Source organism: Eupeodes corollae, chromosome 1, assembly GCF_945859685.1.
Source record: "Eupeodes corollae chromosome 1, idEupCoro1.1, whole genome shotgun sequence".
Lineage (NCBI taxonomy): Eukaryota > Metazoa > Arthropoda > Insecta > Diptera > Syrphidae > Eupeodes > Eupeodes corollae.
The window spans coordinates 288,900,976-288,920,988 of NC_079147.1; positions in this window are offsets into that span (position 1 = coordinate 288,900,976).

A 20,013-nucleotide genomic window follows, 5' to 3' on the forward strand; every position below is an offset into this window, starting at 1 on the left:
TTAAAAAAACAATAGGAAATAAAGGTCATATAAAAAATAAGTAGTGTAATATTACTAAAGAATATTAAGTACCTAAACAAACGAGTTTATTAATTTAAATGTTTAAAATTGTATTTAAAATTGTATTTAAAACAAATTAAATAATATTTATTTGAATGAAAAAAATCAGAAATTGAAGATTTGTTTGTAAATGTTTTTTTAATTTTTTGACTATTAGGAAACCGTATTTTGAAATGAATATTCTTAAATTGTAATTAATTTCTTTCTATGAATAAATACGACAAAGTTGAGAATAAGCGAAAATTGTATTAAAAAAAGAGAGCATGAGGAGCGTTTGATCGAGGAGATAGAGGGATGTTACAATAGGAATGAGTTTCGTAAACTGTACCAAAAGGTGAGAAAAAAACCTCAATAGGGTACCAGCCACGAACCGAAGCCTGTAAAGACGATCAGGGGAACATCGTAGTAGAACCGCAGTCGACGCTGAGCGACGATGACGAACCGAATTCCGCTGTAAGTGAGATAGAACCACTCAACCTCGGCGACGCAGATCAACAGTTCCGCCTACCCGACCTTGAAGAAATGAAGATAGCTATATCTAAACTTAAGTCAAACAAAGCTGCTGGAGCTGACGGTATCGCTACCGAACTATTCAAAGCAGCAGGCGATGACTTGGTACGGAGCATGCACCAGCTCATCTGCAAAATATGGTCATGCGCGATGAGTTATGGAACTCAGCATAGTTTTCCCGATACCTAAAAAAGGAGACCTTCTTAATTGTGCCAACTACAGAGGCATCAGTCTACTTAATATTGCATATGAGAACGTGAACGTCTGATGCCATTCATCAACAACCTGATTGGTCCTTATCAGTGTGGCTTCAGACCAGGAAAGTCCACTATCGACCAAATATTCACACTACGGCAGATCTTGGAAAAAACCCAGGAGCTTCAAATCGATACCCACCATCTCTTTATCGATTTTAAAGCCGCGTATGACAGCATCCATAGGGAAGAGTTCTACAGAGCAATGTCTAGTTTGGCATCCCTATCAAACTTATCCGTTTGTGCAGAATGACGATGGAGAATGCACTCTGTTCTATTAAGGTCGGAAACGATCTCACCGATGCATTTATTGTCAAAAAGGGTTTCACACAAGGCGATGCACTGTCATGCGACTCCTTCAACATCGTTCTGGAAAGAATGGTTCAAAACTCAACCGTCAACACTAGTCAACAAAGGTCCATGCAACTACCTCGGATACGATATATATGTGATATTGACATAATTGGAAGATCAAAGCATGATGTCAGTGGTGCTGTTTTGACCAGTGCGACGGAAGCGAAGAAGATGGGTTCAGTAGTCAATGAGGGCAAGACCAAGTATATGCTGTCATCAAAAAAGGACACTGAACAACGACGTCTTGGAAAAAACATCAGCACGGACAGCTATAATTTCGATTTAGTTAAGGACTTTGTATACCTAGGTACCACTATAAACACACACAACGACATCAGCGCTGAAATAAAACGAAGAATAACTCTTGCCAAACGCTGCTTCTTTGGATTTAGAAGGCAATTGAGAATTAAAGTCCCCTCTCGAGCATCTTAAATCACCATCTATAAAACACTCATCATCCCGGTTCTCATTTATGGCGCTGAGGCCTGGACCCTGTCAAAGAAAGATGAGAGCGTCTTAGGATGCTTCGAGAGAAAAATTCTTCGGGTGACTTTTAGTCCCGTACGCATAGATGGAGAATGGAGGAGAAAATATAACGAATAACTGTACAGCGGCAATGACCTAGTTAGCAGAATTAAAGTCCAACGGCTTAGATGGCTGGGTCATGTAAAGCGGATGGACATCAACGTTCCTGCCCGGAAGGTTTTCGAATCCAATCCCGAGGGACGGTGCAGTAAAGGAAGACCGCGACTCAGGTGGCGCACACAGGTGGCTGAAAAACTCAACCATCTTGGCGTTCGAAACTGGAGACAGCTAGCTAGGGACCAAGCTGCCTGGAGGCGGATACTGGTTGAGGCCCAGGTCCGCCCGGACTGTAGCGCTATTTTAAGTAATTAGATTTAATTGTATTGGAGTTAAAATTGTATTAGAGCTTTGATGCCCAAACTTGTCTTAATTGCTCGAATTTAAAAAGTTGTGCTTACAGAAAATAAAAACATAATATTTTTTTTTAAAACAATTGATAATTTTCGGGAAAAAGAGAGGGCTAGATCATTGATAAGTTGAAAAGTTATATTTAAAGTGGATTAATAAATATTTCCTATTATAAAACCAAACTTTAGAATACGTGTAAACACAGGTGTTTAAGTTTTAAATATTAATATGGAAGGGAAGAACTTTGTCAAGAGTTCCACATTCTTGATGTGCGTTTAAAAAAAGTATCTCTATATTTTATAGTACGTCAGAAATTGTGCTCAAGTGTAAGGTGATGAGCATTTCTGGAAGTGTGAATATTACGGCTGAATTGTTTAGGGGGCGGATGCAAAAAGCTGATTTAACAGAACCTTATTTTTATAAAAATATCGGTAATATAACGAAAGGCAAGAAAAATGGGGGAGGTGATAAAGTGATATAAATGGTTCAGTCTTTGTTCTATCGCCTATAATAAGCTTTTTTTTGAACTTTATACAAAATACTCTTATTTAGTTTGAAGGTACCTGCCCAATATGCGAGTTATATTCAAGATTTGGACGAATAAAGCCAGATCAGAAAGGGTTTAGAAAAGGGTACTATCATCAGTGAAAATGTTTATTGGATTATAAGTGACAGACAAGAGATCGTTCATGATTATAAGTTAAAGAGTCGGAGACAAAAGAGCTCTTAGAAACACCAGCAATTATTATATTAACCTTCAGGTTATTAAGAAAATTTCGTTCTTCAAGATATTTCTTAAGCTGATCGTGGATCAGCATTTCCATGACCTTAGGAAGAAACGAATAAGTGCAATAGGACGATAGTTAGTGGGAAAGGAGGATTCACTTTTTTTAGGGACAAGCATAACAAGTACTGTTTTTCATATACTCGGAAAGAGATCTGTAGAATAGTGGTTTTACCACCTTTAAGGGACAATAAGAGCAATAAAAGGGTTACTATCCGTGCCACCGAATTGATGTATGTCATGGTCTTTTAGTACTCTTGCAACCATATTCATGTCAGTCTCTGGTATCGTCAAACGGTGCTGCAAGTAAATTGGCTTACTTCAATTGAGATAGGAATTTTCTTTGGAAAGGAGAATGGCGTGGTACACTTGTCAAGTTGTTGTATTTTCTGGTCAAGTACAAATTTGCTTAGTCAAATATGACCGTTTTACCTGGTATCTAAATTACCTCTGATTTTTAAAATAGAGCTCGTAATTTGGTGTAGTGCTCCAATGTAATGATTTTGAAGAGCATTAGGACTTAATAGACAAAGATAGTGTTTTTGAGAATTTTGTATGGAAATAAAATGCACGACTGGATCATATGAACTTGCCAATCCTACATGTGCCATGTTTGCAAAAAGTCTGTTTAAAAATATTTCCTGTATTTTAAAATTTAAAAATGTACCTGCAAAAAGAAGTTTTTTTTCAATTTAAACGCAATTTTCTTTTTAAAAAACCTTATTTTTCCAAATTTGTATTTGAATTTTTGTTTTGATTTAGTTTAAAAAGATGTTTGGTGTGCAGTTATTTAGAACTTATTTACATACGTTTTACATTTGAATTCCTAAAACAAACTATGACCCATTTTCAAGATATTGAAATTCGAAAAAAATGTTAATATTTTCTTTTAAAGGAAAAATAAAAATGACATTTTTGATTATCGAATATTTTTAAAACAATATAACAGCTTGTTCAAAAATAAATTTATTGAAATTGGTTGATTAGTTCTTGAGAAAACCCAAAAACAAAAAAGTAGGTTCTATGGAGGGGTACCCTTCCTGATAAATAGAAAATCATTTGAAACCAAATTAAGAAAAAATATTTTGGTGAAATAAAAAAAAAATATCGATTTGTTTTCAAGTCAATTCGAATTTTCGATTTTTGACAAAATGTATTTTAATTTCCGAATCTGAAGTCAATACACCAAATGCTTAGGGTTGAAGGGCAAGGACAGATAGACGGACGAAATTGGGGATCCATCTTTTTCGACTTCTCTACCATCGTAATGTCATATTTAGTTAAAATCTCGAGTTCCAATTTTTTTAAGGAATGCAAAATTTGCCATTCTTCTCCTGAAATTAGTTACTTAACTCAAAAATTAGGCAGCTTTTCTTTATTTCATTGCTCAGGATGTAATTTTTTTTGGAATAAAATTATATGAAAAACACAAAGCCTCTACAATTTAAGAGGATATTTATGTATATTTTATTTTGTTAGGTTTAGCATCTCTATATCGTATTGAAGAATACAATTTAAATCTTGCTTTAGTGTTTTACCACCAATTCTGGTAGGTATAGTCATGATAAATACACCCAAAAGTAGAGTCCTCGGGTCTTCAAGTGTAATCTGCTCAAATCAATTGAATCCAAACTATTTTTATAGCTAACTATTCACAATTTCTTTCCACTTATTGCACTCAATTTTCAACTTCACGTCACAAAGAACAGAAGCAATAAAATTGAGTGTTAAAATTTTTAAAGTCAATAAGTCAACACTCTTCTCTGATATTAATTCCCCTTTTAATCAAAAACAAAAAAAAGAAAATACCGAAACTAAAATGCAGAACATAGCTTCAGAACGAAACAACAAAAACGAAATATCCCAGTTATGGGTATCCTTTATAAATTCGACAGCTTTATATCCCCAATAACATAAAAATTCAAAAGAGTTGATACCTCGGTACCTGCTCTATCTCTCTAGCAGTCTATTAAATTACCCATCAAGCATACATTCCCATTCAAAATATCGATATCTTCCTTCCAAAAAAAACTTCGATATTCCAAGAACTGAATTTTCACAACTACTGTGCAACAACCAAAAACAAAATAAATGTACATGGAACATAAAAAAAACATAAAGTGCAAATATGAAAGACTTTGAGGCAAAAATTGATATGAAAATTCAAAAACCAAATATTGTACGAGTAGCTACGTTTATGAAGTGAAGGTATTCTCTTGTAAGAGGAGATTCTGGGAACTGTGGAGATGTATACTGCGAACAGGTATATCCTGCAGAGAGTGACGTTATTTTACTTTTTTTCATATACATATTGTGAAGTTATATCCTTTGATGGAATTTTTATATAAATACATTTTTTTTTGAAAAAACTTTCAAACGCAAAATCGATTTACATGTCAAAAATCATATTAAAGATTTTTGCCACATTAGATTTTTTAAGCTTTTTTCTTTGAAGACTGCATTTGGGATGAATATGGCAATGCACTGCAATGGAACCTTTAGGTTCCTTTTTTTTAATAAATCTGGATGAGAATAAAGCTAACAAATCAAGTTGTCAAAGTTTAAGATTTCCAAACTGAAAACAGATTTTTGAACGATCACCGGGGTGTTTGAAAACTAAACGTTTTAGGAACCCTCACGGAAAAGAAGAACTACTAAAAGTTAAGAGACTAAAATATAACTGCTTTATACAAAAAAAAAACACACATTCATTTTAAAATATTTTTTCCAAAAAATTGTTCTTGGATTTTTCAAATACTCTCTTTATTCTTTTCTAAAATATTTATTTATAAAAATAAAAGGCAAAATAATATATTAAAAGAAATATTTGTGTATTACCCAAATCCATTGAATAAGCAAGTTCTCGATGTTCTTATTTTTTGGGACGAGTTCTCTTTTACTTTATAAATTATTTCCTTAATCAAAATATATATACAGGGTTATCCATTTTGCGGTTTCTAAAGAAGACGTAAAAAAGAGGCTGGGATGCGACCCACACTGAGAACTTCCCATTCCGTCTGTCGATTTGTCTTGATTAAAAGGTTTCCATGTTTTGTTAAAAAAGTTTTATTCTAAAAAAATTAAAAATTTCCAGCAATATTTTGAATTTAATGAATTAATTAGATTTCAAAATTAATTTTTGTTAACGAGATTTTTAGTCGAATACCAATTTTTACCAACTTTAATACCATTTCTTAAAAGTTTGTATTTCTTATATAAACAAATACAAATTGGATGAATGAAATTTATTTGAAGTCAATATTTTTTATTGTTTACGAGAATCGAGAACCAAACATCAATTTTTACCAAATTTGCGTACTGTTTTTTGTAGATTTAAATTTTTAATGAAAAAAACGAACTGTTGGATTTTTATGAAACATTTACTTAATGTCGAAAAAAACATTTTCTGTGAGTTAAAATTAGTTTGAAGATAATATTTTTAATCTTTGAAAGATTTTTGATTCGAATGTAAATTTTTACTAAGTTTTGGTATTGTTTTTTAAGTTTTTTTTTTATTTGTTTGAAAAGATATCTCATTCGAAATACAATTTTTACCAACTTTTAGAAATGTTTTTTTTTTTTGGGTTTTTATTTTTTATAAAAAAAAACTGCCAATTTAATTTTTCTCAAAATCTTATCAGATGTCAAATACGTTATTTCTCGTTGCATAAAACTATTTTGGTGTTACAATTTAAAATATAGGGTTTAATTCAAGTCCTTAGCGTTATTAGTACGTGAGATATTTTGGGTTACCCAAAATGTTCAACCTTTTTTAAAATGCTATGGTAAAAACAACAAATACGCAATTTTTTGAGAGTCCTTTCTGCCTCTTGTTGCATTATTATCTATATAACAAAATAAATTTGAAGTCAATATCTCTAAATTGTGTCGACTCTAGGGATCTTCAAACGTCTAAAAATGACAAAATTTTCATTTCGAGAAATCACATCGATTACACTAACTTTCACATATGTTTTCAAAGAAGTAAGGTTCAATCACACGGCCGACCGAACCAAAGAGCGCACTTTTTAACTTCCCATAGAAAGTTATTGTAATGGGTCTGATTTGAGAAATTGAAAATTTTCAAGGGCTCTAGAGTCAAAATAAAAGATTTTTAGGAAGATGTCTGTGCGTGCGTTTGTACATACGTTCGTAGGCCCGTATGTCCGTATGAACGTATATCCGTACGTCCGTACGTTCGAAACGTTTTTTTCGTCGTCCATAGCTCAAGAACCAGAAGAGATATCGGCTTCAAATAAATTTTGTTATACAGATAATAAGGCAGAACGATGAAGAAAGGGCTCTCAAAAAAATTTCGTGGGTGGAGAAAATGTTGGTTAACCCTAAATATTTCATGGACCAAAAACGTTAGAGGCTTTAATTAAATTAACGTGATGCCAAACAAGTACCTACACTTTTTAAAAAAAAAAATCCAATTAACGTTTTTTTTTATAAATCAAAAAACTGACAAAAAAATTATTTTAGCTCCAAAACATTTTTTTGCAACGGAAAATGACGTTTTTAAAATCTTTTAAAATTTTGAGAAAAATCGAATTGACTATTTTTCTAAAAACAAAAACCTTAAAAAAAAAAAAAGACAATACTAAAACTTGGTAAAAATTTACTTTCGACTCAAATAGCTTTTCAAAAATTTAAAATATTGTCTTCAGACTTTTTATCTCATAGAGAATATTGTTTTCAATATTCAGTAGTTTTTATAAAAATCTTAAACAGTCTGTTCACAATCATACAAAAATATTATAATCTACAAAAAATACTACGCAAATTTGGTAAAAATTTATTTCAAAAACTTGAGATAATTACTTCCAACTAATTTAAACTTATTAAAAATATTGTTTTTAACATTTGTAAAAATTTTAACAATAACGAATTGACAATTTTTTTACAAAAAATTAATAAAAGTTGATAAAAATTAATTTTTATACTCCAATATCTTTTCAAAACTTTTAGATATTAGCTTTAAACTTCATGTTTCTTTAAAAATTAATATTTTCAACATTTGAGGAAATTTTGAGAATAATCTGATTGACAGTTTTCCTACAAAAAATAAAAGCCTTTAAAAAAGCAATACTAAAACTTTTTAAAAATTTACTCTCGACTGAAATTGCTTTTCAAAAATTAAAAATATTGTCTAAAAACTTTTTTATTTCACAGAAAGTATTGTTTTCAATATTAAGTAGCCAAAAATCCGACAGTCTCTTTTTTCAAATAAAAATAAAATCTACGAAATAGTACACAAATTTGGTAAAAATTGATGTTCTTGAAAATTCAAACCAAACTATTTCTTTATATGAAAAAATATTGTTAATTTTAGATTTCTTAAGAATAATTTAACTGACAACTTTCTTAACCCAACACGAAAACCTACAAACTTTTAAGCAATACAAATCGACAGACGGGATAGGAAGTTATCAATGTGGGTCCCGTCGCAGCCTCTTTTTGTGGATATGATGGCCACTCTTCTTGTACTTATACAATATATAATTATATATATTAAACATACCCACCGAGTGAGAAATTTGCTTCGTCGCTGAAGAAAATGTTTGTTCATAAAATCGCCGTATATCACTTGTTGTTCAAGCACCCATTCGACGTATCTACGACGAGACGTGGAGTTGGGAATGGTCAGCTGACTTCAGTTGTTGTGTGAGCTCGACTTTACATGGATGTAGGTGTAGATTCAAATGAAAAATATGCCATAATGTGCCTAAAGACAGTCTTAATTCCTGAGATCGACGAGGAATCGACACATTCAGGCCTACGGGCTTCGGCAACACGTAATATTTTCGTTGGAACGAGCAAAACGATGATGCACTGTGGCCTTACAATATCTGTAACCAATGCAGTCTCTTTAAATTTCTTCGCAATTTTGACAATAGCTTGCGTAGTTAGACGATTGTGTAAACCATAATTTCCTCTTAAAGCACGACAATTGGCTTTGGCATAACCACCATTTTTGTAGTAGGTTTTAAAAATGTGTATGTATTGTGTGATAGTTAAGCGATCCATTTTTTTTGTTGATTTTATTTTTTATGAAAAAAACGGACTATTGGATTCATATATAAAAATTACTGAGTATCGAAAACATTTTCTGTGAAATAAAATAAGTTTGAAGCCAATATTTTTAATTTTTGAAAAGCTATTTGAGTCGAAAGTAAATTTTTACCTAATTCTAGTATTGTTTTTTCTTTTATAGTTTTATTTTTTTGTAAAAAAAACTGTCAATTCGATTTTTTTAAAAAATTTTATCGAATGTTGAAAACAATATTTCTTATAAGATAAAATTAGTTTGAAGCCAATATTTCAAATTTTTGGAAAAGATATTTGAGTCGAAAAACAATTGTTTCCAAATTTGTTAAATTTTTTTAGGTTTTTCATTTTTGGACAAAAACTGTGATTTTCGATTTTTTTTTTAATTTTACTGAATGTTGACAACAATATTTTTTGAAAGATAAAAGTAGTTTAAGTCCAATATCTTCAGTTTTGAAAATATATTTGAGTCGAAAATCAATTTTTACCAACTTTTGTTAATTTTTACTGAATGTTGAAAACAATATTTCTTATAAGGTAAAATAAGTTTGAAGCCTTATTTTAAGTTTTTGAAAAGATATTTGAATCAACATTCAATTTTTACTAACTTTGAGTAATGTTTTTTTATATTTTTATTTCTTATAAAAAATAGTCAATTCGATATTTTTCAAAATTTTATCGGATTTTCTGCCAACTTTTCTAGGGCCCATTCACTGAAAATTCGACGTTGTGGCAGATCGTTCGGCTTAGGTTCTTGCACGAGCTGTATTTTATACGGTTTTACACCAAGATCTTTGCGTAAGATCTTCCATGTGGTCGAATAACACAAACCCAATTGCGACGAAGCGACATTTCACGGTCTTCAGCAACACTCTCAGAAACAGACGCAATATTCTCTTCTGTACGCACTGTACGCATTCGTGTGGTTGGTTTAATGTCCAATAAAGTAAACTGAGTGCGAAACTTGGTCACAATCGCATTAATTGTTTGCTCACTTGGTCGATTATGTAGACCATAAATCGGACGTAAAGCGCGAATCACATTTCGAACCGAACACTGATTTTGGTAATAAAATTCAATGATTTGCAAGCGTTGCTCGTTAGTAAGTCTATTCATGATGAAATGTCAAAGCATACTGAGCATCTTTCTCTTTGACACCATGTCTGAAATCCCGCGTGATCTGTCAAATACTAATGCATGAAAATCCTAACCTCAAAAAATCACCCTTTAGCATTTTCAAAAAAAAAATACGTAAGTTATTTGGCGGACAATAACAAAACAAAATTTATTTGAAGTCGAACCTCTATTTTTTTTCGACTCTAGAGATCTTTAAACGTCTAGAAATGTCAAAATTTGTAATTCGACAAATCAGACCGAATACAATAACTTCTTATGGAAAATTAATAAAAGTCCAGCGGGGTCAAATCGCCTGATCGTCGTGGCCAGTTAATACCACATATTCCCCTACTAGGTACTTCAAACATTGACTTTTTGCCTATGTAATGCAATCTCTTCAATTACTTGAGGATTCTCAAGTCTCCAAATTCGACCATTTTGTTCATAACCATAGCCATCGATTCACCTAGTGAGAAATGTGCTTCGTCGCTTAAGAAAATTTTGTTCGAAAAATGGCCATCCACCAGCTGTTGTTCAAGCACCCATTCGACGTATCTACGACACGCTGGCTTCGGTTGTTGTGTGAGCTCGACTTTATATGGATGTAGGTGTAGATAAATTAATGCTGTGACAGAATCACCATTTTTGTAGTAGTTCTTAAGAATTCTTATGCGTTGTTAAAAACTACTAGTTGCAATCCATTTTCGTCAATTGTTTTTACTAGTTTATACTAGACAACATCTCTTTTTTTTAAATTGTTCTTAGTTTTTAGTATGCTCGTGGAATGAAATATAAATTGGCGCTGGTAGATTTTGGCGCCATATGGCGGCCATTTTATTTTGGTGACATCTGTAAAATTCTTTTGTTTATTATTAAGTTGCTTATGCCAAATTATCTTGGCAAGGAACACGACTGAACAGCACGTTTAAATGATAAAACTTTATTATAAAAATGAGTATTTGTTAACGCAAACGTGTGGACTATTCAAAATTTGAGACGACTGAATCAGTTAACAATCAGCGAACACCCATACGTTCAAGGAACGCAAGATCTGCCGAGAGCATCGTAGCGGTCCGTGAAAGTGTATATCAGGAGCCGAAACAGCATATTCCTCGACGTGCACAAGAACTCGGCCCTTCGCAGACTTTAACTTGGCGAATTTCGTGTCGAGACTTGGGCGTACAAATATACAAGATGTAACTGACCCATGAGCTCAGACAATAGACAACGACGTTTGTTCGCTGTCTTATGTTTTCGGTACCGTGAAGGAATGCCAAATGAAATAATATCAAAAATGTACCTAATTTCACTTTTGTTAAGTGTAATGAAGCCAATTTCCAACAGATTTTTGTAAAGTGCAATAAGGTTTATTTTGAACGTTGGTTTTATTCATTTGGCCTTTTTTTCAAGGTACGATACAAAATTCACCATTTGCGAAAATCGATATTTTTTAAATTTGGCATAGTTTGGAACCACTCTTACTTCCAAAGATTTACTCGTAGAACAAAATTCATGATTTTCAAAGTCTAGCTGAAAAATGTGTTGTCTAGAATTCAATGATTGAAAGTTAAAATCTAAAAACGGAAATGTTTGACAAATAGCCTTTATAACTTTTAACGATCACTTGGAATTTTGGAGACTTTTTGTCTCTTGTTAAAAAAATGTCTTCAGCCTTTTGTATCCATCTTAATTAATATAAACATTTTTCCCAGAACTGTCTATTTGGGCTAAGTTTGTCAATATCTGTTTGCCAAACAATAAAATTAAGTTTAATCTTTTTAAAGACATAATAAAATTAAATAGATACAAATAATCCCGAAAAATTCATATAGACACAAAAATTATTCAACACCGCTTTAGCTGTGTTACACGAAAAAGAAAATAATCAAACAAAAATTTTTTTTCTTTTTTTGTATATTTTGTTTAGCTGCCCCCAAAAATCTCTGATGATAGTCCTAAGGGTAGAAAAAGTAATTTGCTATTCAGGGTTGATTTTTTTTGTTGGCTATGCATTCCTATGTTTCTAAACCTTTTAGAAGATTTATTATTTCGATTTGTTATCAAGACGGCTGTGGTTTGGTTTGGTTTGGTTTTGTGGGAAAAGATGGATAGGTGTGTGTTGCGGATAGCACTATAGGATCTTTTGTATAAGAATAAACATATACATATAAATCTATATGTATTTTTTTTTTTGGTTTCTAAGAAAAAAAAAAAAAAAAACACTTTACATATAAACGTTAAGGTGTTAAGAGAGAAAATTAACTGAAAATGCGAAGTTTATTTTCTTTTTCCTTATTTTTTTTCTTTGGATTTTGGGTAAGGTTGAGTTAGAGGTGTTGCGAAAATGTATAGATATGTATATATGTATGGGTTTTAGGTATAAATAAATAAGATTTCAGGAACATGAAATAATATTCTCTTAATCATTTGCCACTCATCGGTTTTTTATTATGCCCAATTTATCAGAGATGACAGAACAAATTAACTTCTAAATCATTTAACAAAAAATAAATTGATAGGTATATACGAGTAGTCCTATAAAATATATACAATAATTTAACTTAATGGGGTGTGGAATCTTCTTTGGCTTCATTGTTTTATAAGAGTGGTTATGGTTACACAACACACTAATGTGAATGGCCTTTGTTTTTAATTATAAAGAGTATTTACAATTTAAAAGCAATCCTTAAAATATTTTATTTTAAATAGTTAAAGTTTAAATATACCTAAAATTTACAAATGTAAATGGAAAACATGTGCAATCAAGAGGACACAAGCGTCCACAGGTTTTTCTCAAAACCCACCTCTGTCTATCAACTCCTACTCTCACCTCCCCGTGGTGAACATCGGGCGCCTATAGTACCTCAACTGGAGATTGGGTTCCAATCCCAGTGAAAAGTTGGTGGGGGCATCAAACGAGAGTGAGGGAGAGATGTTTCCACTAAGGTACCTCTCCTTATCCAGACGGCAGCGGAGGAATTAACGAGATGGATTGAACTACTTAGTGAACACCTTATAGGGCTTCTTCGACATATTCGGAGCCCAGGCCTGTAAGGAGCGGTTTATCCGGGTCCCCTTCCTTGGAGTTATACTAAGGATCTGGCTCTCCAGGTTGGGGGTTGTGCCATCGGGGTGACTTACTGGCCACGTTAAAGCTTTCATAGTTGCGAAGCACCAACAAGCCTCGGATACGGACGGATTTACTGTTGACAACCAACGCAAACGAATTAAGGACAACGAACTTTGGATGTGCACGTGGAATGTTAGGTCCCTTAACAGACCACGTGTAGCTGAAGAATTAGCGGAGGCCCTAGACTATATAAAGCAGACATGACCACCATCCAGGAAATACGATGGGATGGACCGGGCAAAAATAGGATGAAAAATTGCGATATTTACTGAGGTGACAGCTACCACGAAAATCAACAGCGCTTATTTGTAATCGCTTCGTCATCGGAGCTGGACTTAGGCAAAAAGTCTTGAGCTACAGGTGAATTAATGATTGCCTCATGACCATACGCATCAAGGCTAAATTCGGCAACATGAGTCTGATAAGAGCACACGCCCCCACAGAAGAGAAAGACGACAACACTAAAGATATGTTCTTCGAGCTCCTAGACAAAACATATGAGCAGTGTCCTAGCTACGATATTGCAATAGTCCTGGGCGATTTCAATGCCAAGCAAGGAAGGGAAGACATCTTTGGTGGAATAATCGGGAAGAACAGCCTGCACGACAACACTTCCGACAACGGATTCAGGTTCATAGATTTTGCTGTCTAGCGAAACGTCATGGTAGCCAGTACGCGTTTTCCACACCTCAAAATCCACAAAGGACCTTGGACTTTTCCAGATCAATCTACCGTCAAGCAGATTGACCATATTGCGATCGACGCCAGACACGCTTCCAGCATCATGGATGTACGAACTTTCCGAGGAGCTAATATTGACTCGGACTATACATACCTCGTTGTAGCCAAGGTAGCACTTCGGATCTCCAGACCCAAGGCAAAACCGGGAGGTGCTGGGAGAAGGTACAACGTCGAACGGCTACAATTGCCAGAGATCGCCAAATCCTTTTCCGACCGAGTTACAAGTAACCTCTCTCGAAGTTCTCTGCCGCCATCACAATGTATCGAAAACCAGTGGCAACATTGCCAAGATGCAATCAGAGAAACCGCCTCTGATGTGATGCGTTTCAAACAGCCACTAATAAGGAACAGATGGTTTGATGAGGAATGTCGTCAGGCAAATGCTGCCAAATAACAGGGCGGCGCTGCATAAAAGGACGAGAGCTGCACATGAGCTCTATGAGCAGAAGAGGTACCCCAACTTCTCAGAAGGAAAAAGAGGGGGCATAAGAAGCGTGCGGTCGAAGATGTTGAGAGGTTTAATAGCAGAAATGAAGTTCTAAAGTTCTATGAACAGGTGAAACGAAATTCGCAGGTACATAAACCTAGAACCGAAGGCTGCAAAGACGAAAGTGGAAACATCATAGCGCAACCGCAGTCAATGCTGAGGATATGGAAGGACCACTTCTGCAGACTGTATTATGGCGACGACGAACTGAATTCCGCTGTCAGGCAGGATGATCCATTCAACATAGACGACGAAAGCCAACAATCCCGTCCTCCCGACTTAGACGAAGTAAAGATTGACATATCTAAGCTGAAGTCTAATAAAGCAGCTGGAGTGGATGGCTTGAATGCAGAGCTCTTTAAAGCAGCTGGAGATAAGTTGGTTAGGAGATGAATGAAGTAAGGTTAGGTTAGGTTATAGATAAGTTGGTTAGGATATGAATGAAGTTAGGTTAGGTTAGGTTATAGTGGCTGTCCAAGATGGAAAAGGACACACTTAGGCCAGTTTATTGGCCCATTGTGATGCCACATGAATCTTGAGGCTTCCTCCTAAGCTCAATGGAACCAGTTTGAGTCCCTTACTAAACGTGAGATTCTGCTGATTATACTGATATGATTAAGATCGTTAAAGAAGAATTCTCCTAGGTAATTCTTGCGTTTTCGAGCTAAACCAGGGCATGTGCAGAGAAGTTGAAGACCCGTTTCTTCCTCTTCCTCGTCCATACAGCTTCTGCAAAAGTCATTTGAGAATACGCCTAGTCTCGTGGCGTGCTTTCCTATTAGACAGTGTCCGGTTATGACACATATTATCGAGCTTATATGCGATCTGCTTAGAGAGAGCAAGCACCTTGAACGTTTTGAATACAGTGTTGGCCAGATGTTTTTTGTGACTTGACACGTGGCGATGTTGTTCCACCTGGTGCCTGCCCTCCTCACAGCGTCTTGCATTAGCAGCAGTTAACAAGTAGCGATTGGTATGCCAGTTTTTGCCAAAGGTGGTAGGGTGGACTGTACTGTACCGTTCCTGGCGAGTTCATCTGCCTTACAGTTACCTGGAATGTCTCTATGGCCCGGCACCCAGCAAAGGTTAATATTTAACTGTTGCGCCATCTCCATTAGAGATGATCGACAGTTATGGACTGTTATAGATTTTGTAGAGACTTAATTTAAGTCGTTCAGAGTACACACCTCCACCAACACCTTCTTTTGTTTTTGACCCATCTGTGTAAAAATGGATGGACTGATCCTCCAAGAATGTCCTATCCTCGCAAAAAGATCTGGGAGGTATAGAAATCTGGAAGTTTCTTACGAATTGCAGTTGGGGGATGGTGTAGTCCGTGTTCTTTGGAATTGATTCTAAGTATCTTAGAATTACGGAGTGGCCAATGTTGTTCCTAGTCCACTGCGACGAAGTTTTGAGGCTTTGAGCAGAGCTATTTGTTTGCTAAATATGTCAAGAGGTGTAAGGTAGAGCAAGGTGTCCAGTGCTGCAGACGGGGTCGTGCGAAGTGATCCGCTAAAACATAGTCAAGCTGAACGTTGGACTTTATTAAGCTAATCCCTGTTTATACTTTCCTTTAAAGCAGTCCACCATACTGCCACATCGTACCTTAAAATCGGTCTGATTACCGATGTGTATAGCCACTGCGTGATTCTGGGTTGTAAACCCCATTTATTACCAATAGCTTTTTTGCAAGAAAAGAGAGCTACAGTAGCTTTTTTGACTTTTTCCTGTACGTTGCGTTTCCAATTTAGTTTCTTGTCTAAGACAAGATCCAGGTATTTAGCCTCGTCTGAGAATTTTAATTGGATTCCTTTAATATAGGGAGGGTTGACAAATGGAATTTTGTATCTCCTCGGAAATGAGACCACATCGGTTTTGTGTGGGTTAACACCCAGTCCAAACCGATCAGCCCAAAGTATTAGTCTGTACAAGGCCTTTTGTAAGAATTCTTTTAGGATGTTAAGGTGCTTTTCTGAAACTTCTATAGTAACGTCGTCGGCATATGCTATCACTCTGAAACCCTCCGCATCCAGACTAGTTAGGATTTAACACCACCTTGCGGTGTCCCTCTACTAACGAATCGGCTACTAGAAGAGTTGCCCAAATTTAAGTTAATTATTCTGCTTGCAAGGATTAAATGAATTAGCCCCCGAAGCAAACTCTCTACATTTAGAGATGTCAGTGCAGATGTGTCCACGTTGTTAAGGGCACCTTCGATGTCAAGGAAAGCAACCATAGTGAACTCTTTATGATGGAGGGAATATTCGACGGTGCGTACTAAAGTGTGTAACGCTGTTTATACCGATTTACCTTTACAGTAGGCATGTTGAGGCGATGACAGAAGTCTTGTATCAATACTTGCCCTTAAATGGATATCAATCAATCTGTCCAAGGTCTTAAGAAGGAATGATAGACTTGTAGGTCGTAGAACTTTAGGATTGAATTGGGAGCATTTACCTGCTTTAGGTATAAAAACAACTTTAACTTCTCTCCATGCCGAGGGAACATGGAACAGGTAATGACAACTGGTTAAAAATGCCTCAAGGATTGTTGCAATTATATCAGAAGTCCATCATGAACTACCTATTTTGAAAATTGAAAGATGCATGATATCAGACAACAAAATGAACCAATAAAAGACAGTAAAACCACTTAAAAATACAAATACCATCTTAATTGCTGTGTGGCACGTGTTAACGTTCATCGATTTCAGTTAAATAGTGTTGCACAGAATACTATTGTCGTACTTTTATCTTTTGGGAGTGGGTGGGAAGGGAGATTTGTAGTTGGGTTGTGTGTGATGACAAAGGACAAAAGAAATTTCAAAAATAAATAGTACATAGATATCCTTTCCTTGTTTAACTTTCATATGCATATGTATGTGTAAATGTACATTCTCCAATTTCTATGAACTTGGTATACGATTGCCAATAATGATATTTCATCGGTTCACTACCTTTTATAATGTTTTATCTGGATAACCATTTTCCAGTCATTCCGCACAGAAATGCACATAACCCATAATTTTGTATTCCGATATTTCTATAAAAGGTTTGCCTCTTTTTGTAAATTGACTCCAACTTACGGTAACCGAGGTATAGATAACAATAAAAGTCCACTTTTGCAAATTCGTTTTACCAAAGAGTTGTTGGTCCATTCAACACTACAAATCTTGTTAAAGAAAGGGAAACTAAATAAAAAGCCATGAAGTTTAAAATATGTACACACACATAAACAGAGAGCTATAGCAAGTATGCTTATAGTCATGTGCTGTATAGGTACTCTGTAGTTTACTGTGCAAGTTACAATATTGCACGCAACACAATAATTCCCATAACAATAATATATATAAAATCGAACGGATATATTCCTAATCGTAAACAATTTCACATACAAATTCCTTTAGATCCTTTCTATTTCTACATGCTGTACCTCGAATGTATGTATAAAGAGTCCATGTTTCTGTATATCCTTATGAGTACTCCTGGCTTGTGCAGATGAGATGAGGAAAAATAATAATTAACGTCCTGGATTTTTGTGCTCGAAGCTCAGCGGGATAGGAATAGGAATTTGCTATGAATGCATTTTGTGTCGCATCGTCCTTTTTGTATATACTAGAGTTGGTCATCCTTGTTGTTAGTTCGTTTGTTATCGTACACACAAATTTATGTATATAGAAATAGTGACTTCGTTTATATGTATATATGTTTTGTAAGGACAGTGGGAAAGTTTTGTTTAGTGTCATATGCAATAGATTTTCTATTGCGGATGTCACTGATGCTTTTGCTGTTGGTTAGGGAGGTCCTCGCATATTGGGTGTTGCTTTGTTAGTTGTTGTCCTTTGCTTCTGCTTTGCTGATTTTAATTGGAAATGAATGCAACCGTGGCTATCTGATTCGATTATCTTTTTTTTCGTTTTGAATAAGTTGATAGAGAATTTAGTTCCTATATAGTGAACAACTGAAGCAAATTATTTATTTCTTTAAATGAATTCTCTGTAAAAACCTTTTTGTTAATTGATTATCATACCATTTTTAAATTGAAAATAAGGCTGAAAAGTGACCTCGTTACTTCTTATATTAATGCTCTTAAAAGAACTGATATTTTTTCTTAACAAATCGGCATTATTAAAAAACTCTGTGTCATCAGCAATTCAAAACTGGACACAACACTAATTTAACGTTTTTTGGCGGCTAAGGAACATTGGTGGTCGATTATGCTATCATAGGAGAAGATTGAGAACTGTTCGTGAAAAAATTTTGAGATTAGTGAAGACCACTTTCCTGTTGTTGTGACAATATAATTGTAAACTAAGCACGATGAGCAAATGAGCTTTATGCGGTTCCTGCCCAAACTCAAACGGAAATAGGCTAAGTCTCAGGAGTATCGACATTTCCGACTTAGAACGGATTGTGAAAGCCTCATACCCAAAGAAAGGACTCAGCCAAAAGAAAGGAATTCTTGCACCGGTTTGCCGAAGAATGTCTAAAAGCTCGTAAGACATCATTTGAGTGATTGAGGATTTCGCGTAACTCAACTCAAAGATTGTTTAAGGGTTTTTATTTAGAGCAAATAGGAAGTTTAAGGAGCTTTGTAAGAGTAAAAGAATCTTATACGCAGACAAGCAAGCAGTCCTATTAGCATCTAGTGATGATTTTTAGAAACTGGCTATAGATCTCAATGGAAAACGCTTTGCTATCCACACAAAACTGTCTTAAAATGTATTGCTTTTCCATTTCAAGGATTTATTAAATCCTGACAGAGTGGCAATTCGCAGCACCTGGATTCGTATAGTCGACTCTCTGAAGAAAAGCTGGAGACGCTTAAAGATGGAAAACAGCCGGTTTGAATGGTATTCCAGAAGAATTTTTTAAGTATGGGACTGTCATGCTTAAAGAGCTCCTTTTATAACTTTTTAATAAAGTTTTGGAGGGCGAAATGTCTCCAAATGAATTTCGAGATGCTATTTTTTTCCATAATTATTCGATGCAGCTTTTTACAACGATGACGAATAAGCTTCGTGTTAGTTGGATTGAGACCAGAAACTTGCTGAGATAGTTCCAAGCTGGATTAAGACCAGGATATTCAGCAATAAGGAACAATTTTATATTCAGGACCTTGGTAGATAATTACTTGAAACAAAAGAAAAATCGATATGTATTTTTTATCGAGATTAAAGCAGCTTTTGATACAATCGATCGATGTGCACTATTCTATATGCTGCATTGTCTTGTGATATTATTGAAGTTTGGTCGAGTTCTTTACTTACTTACTTAAGGTGGCGCGGACTTGGGCCTCAACCAACATGCGTCTCCAGCCAGCTCGGTCCCTAGCTAGCTGTCTCTAGTTTCACACGCGAAGTTAGTTGAGGTCCTCACCCACCTGCATGCGCCACCTGAGTCACGGTCTTCCTCTACTGCACCATCCCTCGGGATTGGATTCGAAGACCTTCTGGGCTGGATCGTTTATGTCCATCCGCTCTACATGACCTAGCCATCTAAGCCGTTGGACTTTAAATCTGTTAACTAGGTAGATAATAACCCCAAGAATTTTTCTCTCGGACTATCCTAAGACTCTCTCATCTTTCTTT